The sequence below is a fragment of the Ictidomys tridecemlineatus genome, chromosome 15 (genome assembly GCF_052094955.1).
Source record: "Ictidomys tridecemlineatus isolate mIctTri1 chromosome 15, mIctTri1.hap1, whole genome shotgun sequence".
NCBI lineage: Eukaryota > Metazoa > Chordata > Mammalia > Rodentia > Sciuridae > Ictidomys > Ictidomys tridecemlineatus.
The window spans coordinates 28,083,640-28,096,600 of NC_135491.1; the positions used below are offsets into that span (position 1 = coordinate 28,083,640).

The following is a 12,961-nucleotide window of genomic DNA, read 5'->3' on the forward strand; positions in this document are numbered from 1 at the left end:
AGCTTTAGTTTTAACTACCGGAAGAACTGGGGCAGGAGCTGGCAGGCCTGCATAACTAAGCAATTTTGATCACACTGTGGTTTACTTGATCATTTGGTTGTGGTACTAGGAGGTGGCTCTGGAGAAGTTCTTATCACTTGAGGGGGCAATCTCCATTTGCTTCAAGGAATATTTACATGATCTCCCATGAAACAATTGTGGCTGCTTGGGGGGGGGGCATTCTCATTACGGGGTGAGGTACCTGCAAAGCTCCGCTGTTCCTGGACAGCAAGACACCGGGCAATGATCCACTGGAGGCTTGTAGGCACGGCTCCAGGGGTCAGAAACAGGGTGTTGTAAACGACCCGGCAAATCTTGCCTCAGTCTTGAAGGGGAACAAAGCGGGTTAGGTGCATTTAGGGCTAATGAACCTCGAATCACCAGTTTTTAGATGAATGCTCCTTAAATGATTTACGTGCAGAGCTGAGCTGGTCACAGCTCATTTCCGTATTTTAAGGAAATAAGGGGGACAGACACATCACGAAGGCAGAGATGCCAAGCTTTGTCCTGTTTGTAGTTACCCACTGGGCATCTGCACGCCTGGGTAGAGTCACTGCTTTTAGCAAAAGTCGCCTCTGTTATAGTGACAGTGACCTGAGGCTGGAGTGCATCTGAGGCCTTCTGGGAATGGAGAGCAGACTAGCATGCAGTTCTCCATGGCTGACGGGCACTGAGGAGGAGGAGCAGCCAGGGGAGGTGAGGCTGGGTCTTCCAGCGCATGATGGGCCCATTAACAGGAAAAAAAAAAAAAAACCCTCAAAAATCCTTTGTAGGTTTTTCAGCAGCCAATTCTCTAAGATCCCTCTTTCTTTTCTGAGGGATGAAGCATGGAAAGGATCAGAGGAGACCTGGGAAGAACATTTAGGGAGTATTGGTCCAGGTGAGAGATGACGGTGGTTTGGACTAGGGAGGTTGGAGTGGAGATGGAGAGGAGGAATCCGGGACCTATTGTGTGGGTAGATTCTCTGCATTAAGTACAAACCACTTGTTTCTCCTTAGTTCCAGGAGGATTTTGATGTGCGGGCTGATCCAGTCTTTTACTTCCCTCCTTGTATATGTCTTTTGAACTTTTAATTATCCCTGTTATTGAAGCTCCATTAATTGAGATTGCTGCAATATTGAAAGAAATCATTTATAGAATACAGTCATCTTAGGTGGGAACACAATTTTTGGGACGAGCTGTACTATGAAGATTCTCCACCATATGCCATCTCACAGATGCCCTGAATTCATGGCAATTCCCCGTGGTGCCCCATGACACTCTCCAACAGGGCCTTTTTTTTTAAAAAAAGAAGTTATTTTATTTGTTCTTTTTAGTTATACATGACAATAGAGTATATATTGACATACAAACATGGACTATAACTTCCCATTCTTGTGGTTGTACATGATGTGGATTTACATTGGTTGCATATTCATATGTGAACACAGGAAAGTTATGCCTGGTTCATTCTACTGTCTTTTTCCTTTCCACAGCTCCTCCTCTCTCTCCATCTCTCCCGTCTCATCCAGTGAACCTACTACTCCCCACTATTGTGAGTCAGTATCTGCATATCAGAGAGAACATTTGGCCTTTGGTTTTGGGGACTGGCTTATTTCATTTAGCATGACAGTCTCCAGTTCTATCGTTTTCTGGCAAATGTCAAAATTTCATTTTTCTTCATGGCTGAGTAATATTCCAATGTGGTTATAGACCACATTTTCTTTATCTATTCATCTGTGGAAGGGCACCTAGTTTGGTTCCATAGCTTAGCAATTGTGAATTGAGCTGCTACGAACATTGATGTGGCTGAGTCACTATAGTATGCTGATTTTAAGTCCTCTGGTATATGCTGAGGAGTGGGATAACTGGGTTAAATGGTGATTCCATTCCAGGTTTTCTGAGGACGCTCCATACTGCTTTCCACAGTGGTTGCACCAATTTGCAGTCTCAATGAATGGGCGTCCCATTTTCCCACATGTATCCACAGAGCCTCTTAACTGTGGAACTGTTAACAATTGGGGCCAGCTAATTCTTTGTTGGGTGGGGCTGTCCTGTGAGCTGTAGGATATTTAGTGGTGACCTCTACTCACTAGATACCAGTAACCATCATCCCTTTAGTGTGACAATGACAAAAAGTCCTCAGACATTGCCTAAGGTCAAAACTGTTTCCAGTTGAGAATCTCATGCCTACAGAACAAAGTCAGAGGAAGCCCTATACGTGGGACTGAGCCTGTGAGAATTTGGTCTCCTTCCGTCTGCAGACTGCGCCCCTGGCATGGGACATACACAAATGAACATTAACCCACATGTGGGCGCTGACTCTGATGAAATTGCCCTCTTAAATGCTCTCCTATCTGCATTGAGTCTGAAATACCACTGGATCAAGGGGCTTTTGGTTGGTCATGTGCCCACCCAACATATAACTAGGCAAGCCTCCCATTTCCCATCACTGTTTTTCGGCTTTCTCTCCCTCTCTCTCTCCCTCCACCCCCCCCCTCTCTCTCTCTGTGTCTGGGGGGCATCCAGTCACTGAGCCACATCCCCAGTCCTATTTTGTATTTTATTTAGAGACAGGGTCTCACTGAGTTGCTTAGTGCCTCACTTTTGCTGAGGCTGGCTTTGAACTTCCGATCCTCCTGCCTCAGTCTCCAGAGCTGCTGGGATTACAAGCCTGCATCACCGTGTCCAGCTTTCATTTCTTTTATGTGTTGGAACTAAACCCAGCAGCGCATTAGAACCGAGTTACATCCCCAGTCCTTCTTATTTTTTATTTTGAGACAGGATTCTCGCTAAGTTTCTGAAGGTCCTGCTAAGTTGCTGAGGCTGGCCTTAAACTTGTGATCCTCCTGCCTCAGCCTCCTGAGTCCCTGGGGTTACAGGTGTGTGACACCATGCCCAACCCATCACTACTTTTCATCATCTTACCTATGTCTATGGTCTGCCATACGACCAGCGCGAGCTTCATAAAAGAAGGTTCGATGCATAAGAAATTGCTAGTGAGTTTTAAATTAAAGAGACAGACTCTCATTTACCTTTAACCCCAGCTCCCAGGCGGCTTCTCCTAGCTCCGGCCTCCAGCCACCTAATGCGGTGGTGGCGAGGTTTTCAGAAGAGACTAGCGAGAGAGGGAGAGCATGCCAGGGAGTGAGCTTTTATTGGGGAACAAAACATTCAAGGGAAAATCCCATCCAATGAAGGTTAAGCGGGGGCAGCATCCCAAGGTGAGGGCCGCGATTGGGTCTTCAGGTCAGTGGCCAGGCAGGACTCTGCATGGACAAGCCCTTGGACCTGGGAAAGGGTGTGGGATGGCTTTAACACCGCTGTGTCTAAGCGCCTCTCACCCAGCCAGGGAGGTAACTCAAATGCGAGGATGGCCTCCCACACTATGGAACACATTCTTTAGAGTCCAGTTTAAATTTCATTTCTTCCATGGAACCTCCCCACCTACTCAGCTTCCTGTGGCTGGTCAGGTCAGTTGAATGATTGATTGATTCATTCATTCAAATATTTCCCCGAGCTTTTACTATGTGCCAGGCATTGTTCTAAGTTCTGGGAATACATCAGTGAACAAAGCAAAGTGTGTACTCTCATCAACTTACATAGGAGAGGGAAAGAGACAATGAATGAATGAATGAATGAATGAATGAATAGTGTGGTGTTAGGAAGTGACCCTTGAGATTTAGAGGGCTTGCTACTCTATTCTCCTTCTGATCTGTACTAGGGAGTCTGTAAAGATGGCCCACAACCCTTCCTTCCTTCTCTGTATGTGCATGCTGCTCTTTATATCAAGAATTTGGGCTGGCGGGTAACCTGGCTCAGAGTTAGAGCACTTGCCTAGCACGCATGAAGCCCTGAGTTTGACCCCCAACACTGCCAATAAACAAACAAATGGGTTGGCTCCATAACACTGGACTAATAGAATTTAGTGGAAGTGATTTTTCAGGATTTCCAATATCAATTCTTGGAAAAGATTGTTGGCTTTTTTTTGGTTTGATTTTTGGGTTTTGGTACTACAGACTGAATCCAGGGGCACCCTAACACTGTGTTACAACCCCATTCACTTTTTTTTTTTTTTGAGAGAGTGAGAGACAGAGAGAGAGAGAGAGAGAGAGAGAGAGAGAGAGAGAGAGAGAGAGAGAGAGAGAGAGAATTTTTAAATCTTTATTTTTTTTAATTTTCGGCGGGTACAACATCTTTGTTGGTATGTGGTGCTGAGGATCGAACCTGGGCCGCACGCATGCCAGGTGAGCGCGCTACCACTTGAGCCACATCCCCAGCCCCAACCCCATCCACTTTTATTTTTATTTTTTAAATTTTGAAACAGGGTCTTGATAAGTTGCTGAGGGTTTCACTAAATGGGTGAGGCTGGCGTTGAACTTTTGATCCTCTTGCCTCAGCTTCCCAAGAAGCTGGGATTACAGGTTTGTGCCACTGGGCCCAGCTAGTTGTCTTTCTTTTATTTAATTTAATTTATTTATTTATTTATTTATTTATTTATTTATTTTCTTATGTGTCATTTTTTTTTTGTGGTGCTGGGAAGCAAACCCAGGGCCTCGTGGTGTGACACAAGGGCTCTACGCAGAGCTGCACCCTCAACCCAATTTTATGCTTGATTCTAGAATTGGCAACACTTCATTCCAGTAAACAAATTAATAAGTGTTTGGTAGGACTGAGCAAAAGAGTTTGGTTTTGTGGACAGAGAAAGACTGAAGAAAGAGAAAAAAAGAACAAAGGCAGATTGGTTATTTACTTTCCCTGTAAGGCAGGGGCAGGGGACAGAATGATAGGAAAACAGTTAATATCAGGTTATTTCAAGTATTTTTTTTTTGTGTGTGTGTGTGTGTGTGTAAGAGTTAAAGGAGAGAGAGAGAGCTTCATTATCATTTCAATTGAAATTGACCTGTTTGGGAAATTTGCCTATAAATTCCCATAATCCCGATTTCTCAGAAGATCAGATTGCTTAGTTTCAGCTGGTGATGTGAAACCTTGACGTGAATGATTCTATTTTTATTTTTAGCCAGGACTGTTGGGGCCTAATGCAGAAGTTTAGTCCCAAACAATGGCCTCCTGTGCTTTGTGTTTAACAGGGCAGGGCGTGTCTGAGCTGGGAGTGGAGGGGCTGTACTGTTCCTGCAAGTGGGTGAAGCTGTCAGCTGGGAGCAGGTCCTGCAATCAGGTTTAACACCTGGCTGGTTACAGATGCCTTCAGAACACAATGGCAAAACAAAAGGTGTTGGCTTTGTGGGATGCTGGTCTAAGCCACCTGGGTGAGTGGAGTTGACAGTAGCAAGCTTCATATGGGTGTCTGTGATGTGCGGGGTGGGGGTGGGGTGGTTGGGGTCACTCTGATGAAGCTTATCTTCCTTGAAGGTGTTGTCTCCATAGTAAAGGTGGAACGCTCTCACACCTGGAGACAAGATGTCAGAAGATGCAGACAGCATGCTTGAGGAAGGGGATAGACTGTACTGCTGTGGCACAGAAGATATGCCAAACACACACACACACACACACACACACACACACACACACACACACACACACATTTATTGCTTTTCTGGAAACTCCTTGCCTGTTTAACCCCACACAAGGAACTGGATTATACACCACACTTAGAACAGTCGGTGTTCAGCCCATGTTGACTTGCTGACTGTAACTGGAGTCCGTGGCCCGGGTGGTCTGCACAGGCCAGGCTCGGCCACCCACCCCAATACACCCATCAAAGAGAACAGAAGGAAAAGACCTTTAATCAGCATGACCACCGGGAAGAACAGATGCAGGGATACAGTGACCAAAGATATGTCTTCAAGGAATGGACAGAAACTTTGAGGTTTCATAGAAAAGGGGAACACAAGCGAGGGTTGGAGATTTGTACGGCTGGGGGATGTGTGGAGCTGGTAGAGTAAGGCATCTCGGTCGGATTCTGTTCTGGTGGATCGTTGTCTCAGGACTGTTTCTGTGAAGCTCTGGGAAGGTCATCATTGCTTGAGGCGGGTGGCTGGGTCCCCATGTTGAAATGACTGCTCCTGCTTGACTTTGTCTTGGGGTAACGGTTCCTGCTCAGGGGGTCATCTCATCATGGCACCTGTTCTAGCCGCTGTTATTAAGCCACTTGTTATTAAGCCACTTTTCAACCAGGCCCGCAGTTCCTGGAATACAAGCCTAGCTGCAGAGGAAAGTGGCTGAGATGCAAAAATGATTTTTAAAAAGATAAGTGGAGTCAGAAAATGGAGCTGGTTGGGCCAGTGACTCGGTCCTCCTTCAGAAACTCTGCACGGATGACCTCGGTCAGCCCTCCCACAGGACTCTGTGCAGGCAGCATTATGCCCATGTTACAGGTGAAGAAACGAAGGCTTGGGGACGTTAAGTAATTTGTCGGGAGTCCCTAGCACTAGGCAGGGACAGAGCCAGAATCGGCCCAGCAGGTCTGCCACCTCCAAGACTTCCCTGCAGAACCAGAGGTGCAGAGGCTGCCTTGGTGCCTTCACAACTCTCCCACCCCAGGTTAGTTCAGGGATGGTTCTGGACTAATGATTTTGCCTTCCTGACCTAAAGCTCTCTAGGACCAATGACTCTCGTCTATACTCCAGGATGGTAGGACAAAGAGAGCAAAGCAGATCCTCTTCCTCCTGGACTACACTTTCTTGGTCGGTTCTCTGAAGGAATGGAAGAGACTCTCTGCACTTCCTTTTATAAAACTCTTGTGTGCCTAAGAAGACCAGGCTGGCCAGTGGCCATCTTCTCCCTCGAGCAGCCCCGAGTCTGGGAACTGAGTGGGGCTGGGGCTTCCTGTAAGGTCCTGCCTGTCCTGCCCTCTATCTTAAAGCTCTGTGGTTCTTTCCCTACAACCTACCCCAGGAGCCTCAAACCACAGACTCACCAAGGTCTAGACCGGGATCACTCACCTCCTCTTTTTTTTCCTCCCCGAGGACACCTGTGTCTTTCCTGCTGTCCTGGCCCATGCCCACCCATAGACCACCTCCAGGGTAGGCAGTGAGTGGGGGCAGAGGCAAGTGGGGTGTGGAAGAGGAAATCAGGCATCAGATATGAGGGAGGGGGGGTCTGGGTGAACAGTCAGGACCCCCCTCCCTGAGATGCCAGCATACTTGGCATAAGAACTTCAGGAAGCCCCGTCTCCACCCTTCCCCTTCAACTTCCTAGTTAAAAAATAACTTGAAGTTTCCGGACATATGTGCATCCTGTTGGAAGGCCGTGGAATTAGCCAGATGGTGCCCAATGTCAGTCAGGGCTCCCTTTGTTTTGCAACAGGGTAAAACGTGTTCCTGTCTGTCTCCCCTCCCCCCTCTCCCTATGCACCACCTCTGACCTCATTTCATTCAGAATCCCTCGGAGAGATTGTGCTGGAATCCCAGTTTTTCCTAAAGTGTGAGAAACACACCACTGATGATATGTCAGATGATTTTCAGTGGTAAACAGCTAGACAGAAGAAATCAGAACTGTTTTGTATTTATTTTTTTCAGTTCTGTTTTGGTGATTAACAGTGGGCTTCTAGTTATTATAAAAATAAGCCGTTTCCCTTATAATTATATTTAACTTTGTTTATTTATTTTGGTACCAGGGATTAAACCCAGGGGCACTTAAACCCTGAGCCTCATCCCCATTTCCCCGTTTTTAATTTTTTCCCCCTTATTTTGAGGCAGAGTCTTGTTAAATTGCTTAGGGCTTTACTTAGGGGCCGAAGCTGGCTTTGAACTTGTGATCTTCCTGCCTTAGCCTCCTGAGTCTCTGGGATTACAGGTAAGTGCCACTGCACCAGGCTACATTTAACTTTAAAATTATGTTGATTTTAAGAAAAATATTAATGTCAGTGACTCAAGGGTGGGAAATATTTATCTTCATTGGTGCCGACAAGGACCAAGTACCGGGTCTCTTATAGGAGATAGGCTAGAAGCGGCAACTCTTTTGGAAGAGTCACGTTTTAGGGGTCCAAGGATTGGCTGCAGACTGGCCAAAAAAATGGGCCCCACAAAAATCCTGGCTCTGCCTGATCCCTGTGGGTGGCTGGGTGACCCTCCCCTGCCAGGGGGCAAAAATGCTCATTTCTGCAGCAGCCCGTTTCATTCCTTCACCCTCCTGTCAGCTTTGGGGCTTAGACATGGAGACAGAGTGTAACGGGAGACTCTCCCAGGTGTATCACACACACACTCCCTCACTCATCAAATATTTATTGAGCCCTGTGCACGGGACAGCTTGGACAGCTCGGCTTCTGCAGCCTCAGCTGCTCACGGGCTCCTTCGCCTGTGGCGCCACCTGCTGTTCCTGTGGCGTCAGTGCAGCCTGCGGCCGCCCCTTCCCAATAGCGACGGTGAGTCCTGTCCCGGGCACCCCCGCCCAGACCAGGGGACAGACCAGGGGACAGGTGGCAAGGCCGAACTGGAAGGCAAGAAAAATGCAATATAGGATGGACAGAACAAGGCTCTCGCGGACTGGGAGAGACTTGGGAGGGAAACGGAGGAAAGTCGATCGGCAGCAGCTCTCCAGGAGCCACACTTTTTCCTCTGACATAAAAGCAACCAGGGGAGCCTGCAGCTGCTACTGTCCCCACTGCTTCGCCAGATGTGTAGAGAGCTGCTGAGACGGGGCCGGGTGAGGGTGTGGGGAAGGTCTGCGCCCCAAGCTCAATAACATCCAACTGGGACGTGCAGTGCTTAAGCAGGGATGCGGCCAGAACAGCTCTGTGTCTAGAATAACATCTGCATGTTCTTCTCCCTGGGCCTGCCACCTCCCACTCCCACCTTCCCAGCATCCAACCTAGTTACCTGGTGGAACTACTAGCCAAGAAGAGATTTTGCAGCTGTAGGCCAGGAGGTGAGGCCTAGGAGCACAGGACATTTGTACCTCAGCTGGTTTTTGGTGTATCCAAATTAAAGGTGTGTGTGTGTGTGTGTATGAAATTAGGTTGCTCAGGACTCAGAACACCAGTGGATTCTTGCTTCATACTTGTGGGAGTGGGATTCTGGACATGCGTATTTGATGCATAGGGAATCACAGGCATCCCAGGTAATTCTGCCAGAATGCTTCTCACAGATTAAGAAGTAGCCCCTTGGCTAAAAAGACACTCCTCCTCCAGGATTCTTTCAGGTACAGTGGGAAAATAATAGTCTTTGTGAACTTAGGGCTCCCTTTGGGCTAGATTCCCTGCTCCACACTTTACAAAAGAAAACAAAAACAAAAAACCCTCAGTTCTTGCTCACTGCACCTCTTTGAGGGGCCACCGTTTTTATGTGCAATTTAAAGAGGCTTAAAGAAGTTACTTGACCTTCCCCAAACCAGTGAATGGCAGGGACAGGATTTGAATTTTGTTCAATCTGATTTCAAAGAATATGCTCTTTTTCTCTAACCCCTTCCCAATACTCTCTTTATTCAAGTGAAATAGAAATGGATGATGTACTATTATTTGGGCACAATGATTTTAAAGCTATTTAAAAGTATAGGCAATACAGATGGGCATGGTGGCACATGCCAGTAATCCTAGAGGCTAAGGTAGGAGGATTTCGGGTTCAAAGCTAGCTTCAGCGATGGTGAGGTGCTACGCAACTCAGTGAGACCCTTTCTCTAAATAAAATACAAAATAGGGCTGGGGATGAGACTCAGTGGTTGAGTGCCCCTGAGTTCAATCCTTAGTATCCCTCCTCTCCCCCCCAAAAATAGGCAATACAGAGTTGGGCACCATGGCACATACCTGTATTCCCAGCTACTCAGGAGGCTGAGGCCAACCTGGGCAACTTAGTGAGACCCTGCTTCAAAATAAAAAGGAGGGGGTGCTGGGGCTGTAGGAGGGGGTGCTGGGGCTGTAGCTCAGTGGCAAAGCGCTTGCCTTGCATGTGTGAGGCACTAGATTCAATCCTCAGCACCACATTAAAAAAATAAAGATATTGTGTCCATATACAACTGAAAAAATAAAAAAAAATAAAAAGGGGGGCTGGTGATGTAGCTTCATGGTACAGTGGACCCCCCAAAAGGCAATATATTTTATAATTTGCATAAATATCCAAATATATCCAGTACTGTTGCACAGCAATATGAACACAATCTTTTTTGGTGTTGTGGTACTGTGGTTTTAACCCAGGGGTGCTCTACCACTAAGATATACCCCCAGCCCTTTTTAACTTTTATTTTGAGACAGAGTGCATATCTGTGTCTTTCCACAATGTCAGAATTGATTGAACAATAATAAATTCACAGGTTATACCACTTTCAGTGGTGGCAGCTCAGTGTATACTAGTGGGTCAGTAGTCATAAACTGGGCAATCCTAAGTTCTTTTATTCTGATTTTTTGGGTACCAAGGATTGAGCCCATGGGTGCTTAACCACTGAGCAACCTCCCCAGCCCTTTTTAAAGTATTTTATTTTGCAACAGGGTTGCGCTAAGTTGCTGAGGCTGGCTTTGAACTCATGATCCTCCTTTCCCAGCTTCCCACGTAGCTGGAATTTCAGGCATGAGCCACTGTACCTGGCTTTAATTCTGATCTGAACTACTAATATCTATAACACTAAAGTCACACTTTACACCATTGAAAAAAAATGTGTACACATATTACAGAAAGGCTAAGAAAGGGGTAAGGCAGGCACAGGGCTTCAGAAGAGCTGATACTAACGCAAAGAGTCACTGCAGGTGCTCAGAGGAGTTTACTAACCAGAGCCAGCTGGAGAACTTGTTCAGATGCAACGCTGTCAAGGCACAGGAGCGTGCTCTAGGCCAGGGTCCAGGTGGAGGGGGTCTCAGAGTGTCCGCTTGGCATGGGTGGTACATAGTCGTCAGGGGCAGGAGAAACCCTGCTCTGCAGGAGCCTGAGGACAGACATTCAGAGGTTTGTCAGTGGCTCTGTTCCTGGGCAAGGCTCTTGATGAGTGACCAGCTGGCTAGGTCAGGGGGCTGCCAGGCTCCGTCTTGGGGTGCTCTTCCTTTTATGGTCCTTGTGTAAGGGGGTTCCTTCTCTCAGTGGTCTGGTGTGTTTGATGAGCTCATGGGCCTGGTTTTCTGGTATGAGTTTGCTACACCTCTGCGTCCATTTGCCAGCTTTTTCTGGGAGGGAGAGAAAACAACCCCTTGGCATGGGGGCCGATGTTTATAAAGGGAGAGTAGTTAGGGGCTGGAGGAGAAATGAAGCCCGGATGAAATAACAACGCAATGTCAGCTGGCACGTTGCCCTCCAGTTAGTTTTTGCAGGCAAGGGCATGGGTCAAGTGTACGAGCAAAGGTCGATTCCTGGTTTGCTCAGGAATTGAGCACCCCCCCCCGCCCCCCCGCAGTACTGAGGATTGAACCCAGGACCTTGCACATGCTAGGCAAGTGCTCTTGCACTGAGCAGCATCTCCAGGCCCTTGTTTTGTATTTCAAAAGTTGGTGGGTGTTCCCTGCATCCCCACAGCTCATGGATGTTTCTCTTTTGAGACTCAGACTGTCTTTCTTTTTCCTGTATCCCAAATTTCTATCCTGTTTTGGCTCTAGAATCGGCCTTCTTTACAACTCTGTGATATCGTTGCCTGTGGCCTTTCCTCTCTGCCCTGGAAACTTGGGGAGGGAAAGATTTGATCACGTTTACTTTATTATTATTATTATTATTATTTTATATTTAAGATTTTTATCGGTCGGTAAAGACTTTTTGTATCTGTTATAATAAATTCATACATTCACACAATAAAACAGTGTGATTTGGTCAGTTTCATTTCCCAGTACCTCCCCTTTGCCTCCCCTCCCTCCCCCTGATCCCCCTCCTCTGTTTTACTGGTCTCCCTTCTATTGTTTTTTAATTTGTTCCAATTAATCATACATGGCAGTGGGATGCATTTTGACACATTGTACACAAGTGGAGCACAACTTCTCATGGCTGTACGTGGTGCAAATTCACACCAGTAGTGTAATCATACATATAGGGTAATAATGTCTGTCTCATTCTACGGTCCTTCCCATCCCCACTGCCCCACCCCTCTCCTCATTCCCCTCTACACAATCCAAAATTCCTTCATTTTTCCCTACCCTCTCCCCTCTCCCCACCACCCCACCCCTCTATGGATCAGAATCCTCTTATCAGAGAAAACATTTGGCCTTTGGTTTTTTGGGACTGGCTTATTTAGCATGATATTCTCTAGTTCCATCCATTTACCTGCAAATGCCATGATTTCATTCTTCTTTAAGGCTGAGTAATATTCCATTGTGTATATATACATACCACATTTTCTTTATCCATTAATCTGTTGAAGGGCATCTAGGTTGGTTCCATAGTTTAGCTATTGTGAATTGAGCTGCTATAAACATTGATGTGGCCATATCACAGCAGTATGCTGATTTTAAGTCCATTGGGTATAAACCTAGGAGTGGGATAGCTGGGTCCAATGGTGGTTCCATTCCATGTTTTCTGAGGTATCTCCATATTACTTTCCATAGTGTTTGCACCTATTTGCAGTCCTACCAGCAGTGTGCCTTTTTTTCCCCACAGCCTCGCCATGATCACGTTTACTTTAATTCAGTATTAGGCAATAGCATTTCATTTAGCAGAAGTGAGCCAGGTGTGGTGGCACACACCTATAATCTCAGTGACTCCAGTGGCTGAGGAAGGAGGATTGCAAGTTTCAGGCCAGCCTGGACAACTTAATGAGACCCTGTCCTCCCCCTCCCCCTCCCCCCACAAAAAGTCTGGGATTCAATCCTCAGGATAGTGGGGGGAAATACCCACAATAACCTCCAAACAAAAATCATTTAGCAGAAGTGTGTTGGGTTTGAGTTCTCGCTCTGCTAATAATTAATGGTCACAACCTTGGGAAAGTTAATGTTTTTGTTTCTCACTCATAAAACAAACAATAGTCCTAATTTCATGGGGCCATTGTGAGAGCTAAATGAACAAAGTGAACACTCAGAGAGTCTACGTTGCTTCCATTGGCCAGGCAAAGGGCCAGGTCTGGGAGACTCTTGGTACTCAA

General features: G+C 46.7%; 2 long non-coding RNA genes across 2 annotated transcripts in view; one reads left to right on the top strand and one right to left on the bottom strand.

The window, feature by feature from the left end:
* Window positions 1-5,743: 5,743 nt before the first annotated feature.
* On the bottom strand, window positions 5,744-7,057 carry LOC144371062 (uncharacterized). Its single transcript, XR_013431220.1, has 2 exons — window positions 6,925-7,057; window positions 5,744-6,185 (listed from the first exon to the last, which is right to left on the bottom strand). It is a non-coding gene; the product is annotated as an uncharacterized LOC144371062 (long non-coding RNA).
* A 141-nt stretch (window positions 7,058-7,198) lies between these two features.
* LOC120888086 (uncharacterized) overlaps window positions 7,199-12,961 on the top strand; it is a 71,823-nt gene continuing 66,060 nt past the window's right edge. The window contains exon 1 of the long non-coding RNA XR_013430853.1: window positions 7,199-7,777. This is a non-coding gene — a long non-coding RNA (uncharacterized LOC120888086). The remainder of the gene's footprint in view (window positions 7,778-12,961) is intronic.